Raw genomic sequence first — 1,533 nt, 5'->3', positions numbered from 1 at the left:
ATATATGTGTGTGTAATATGCTTATATATAAATTCACTCAAACGTTTAGTTTGAGGATGCAGGCTGCTCTGCTGTCCAGCAGGGGGCGGCAGACTGGGAGCTGTAAAACCTGAGTTATGTTTAATAAATTGCAGAACTTTTATTTTTTTTAATGTTCATCAAATTTGAAGCAGAGAGGACTGACTGATGAAACCTGTCAGTCTGCCTGCTGGTATTAATTATATTAATCATTAAGAGCCAAGCTGGGCAGCTGTGGCAGAGGGGTTAGGGGAGTCCTGGAACTGAAAAGGTCGCTGGGTCGATCCCCCGTCCAGCCGTCTCAGTCGATGTGTCCTTGGGCAAAACACTTCACCCAACTTGCCTACTGATGGTGGTCAGAGGGTCCGGTGGCACTGGTGTATGGCAGCCCCACCTCTGTCAGTGTGCCCCAGGGCAGCTGTGGCTACAATCGTAGCTTACCACCATCATTGTGTGAATGTCTGTAAATGTGAAGAGCTTTGGGGTCTGGAGGGACTTGATAAAGTGATCTATAATTCAGTCCATTACCACAGGAAAATATAATCGATTAATGTTTTTCTGATGATTAATTGCACAAGATACAATTTTGCCCAACCCTAATTAAGACAAATACAAAAAATGTATTTTTTTTTAGAAATGCTGACCAACTGAAAAGAATGAGCTCAATAGTTTGGTCTCCCTTTGTCTGGATAACTGCAGCAGTGCAGCGTGTCATGGAGTTGATCAGTCTGGCACTGCTCCGGTGGTTTCTCTGTGGCCTTCAGGTCTTCTGAATAAACCATTTTGTACTCAGAAATGTCTCACAAATGGCCATGGCAAAGCCTAGTTATCTAGGTCACAGGTCAGCTGGGCAAACGCTGAGGCTGCTGTGAAAATGCCAAATTCAACAAGCTCAAAAAACAAACAGCTTAGATATTTATGAAAATTCTCATCTACGATCCTAAAGGAAAGTTAACACAAATCAGTTTAGAGTAAATACATCAGGGCTGAATGACGGCGTAAATTTACCTGTTTAATTTGTGCAATTAGAATGGCGTTTCCATAGCAGCCTCAGCTTTTTCCTGATAGATGTGTTAACTACGAAATTAATAATATTGTTGGGTCTGGTGTATCACATCTTCCACTTCACAATACCCCATAGACACATGACAGTGTACCATCTGCTGACCATGTCCATCCCTTTATGACCACAGTGTACCATCTTCTGACCATGTCCATCTCTTTATGACCACAGTGTACCATCTTCTGACCGTATCCATCCATTTATGACCACAACCATCTTCTGACCATGTTCATCCCTTTATGACCACAGTGTACCATCTTCTGACCATGTCCATCTCTTTATGACCACAGTGTACCATCTTCTGACCGTATCCATCCATTTATGATCACAGTGTACCTTCTGACCATGTCCATCTCTTTATGACCACAGTGTACCTTCTGACCATGTCCATCCCTTTATGACCACAGTGTACCTTCTGACCATGTCCATCTCTTTATGACCACAGTGTACCT

The sequence above is a fragment of the Austrofundulus limnaeus genome, unplaced genomic scaffold, assembly GCF_001266775.1.
Source record: "Austrofundulus limnaeus strain Quisiro unplaced genomic scaffold, Austrofundulus_limnaeus-1.0 Scaffold460, whole genome shotgun sequence".
Classification (NCBI taxonomy): domain Eukaryota; kingdom Metazoa; phylum Chordata; class Actinopteri; order Cyprinodontiformes; family Rivulidae; genus Austrofundulus; species Austrofundulus limnaeus.
The sequence above is the reverse complement of the archived record's forward strand: the minus strand, read 5'-3'. Positions refer to the sequence as shown.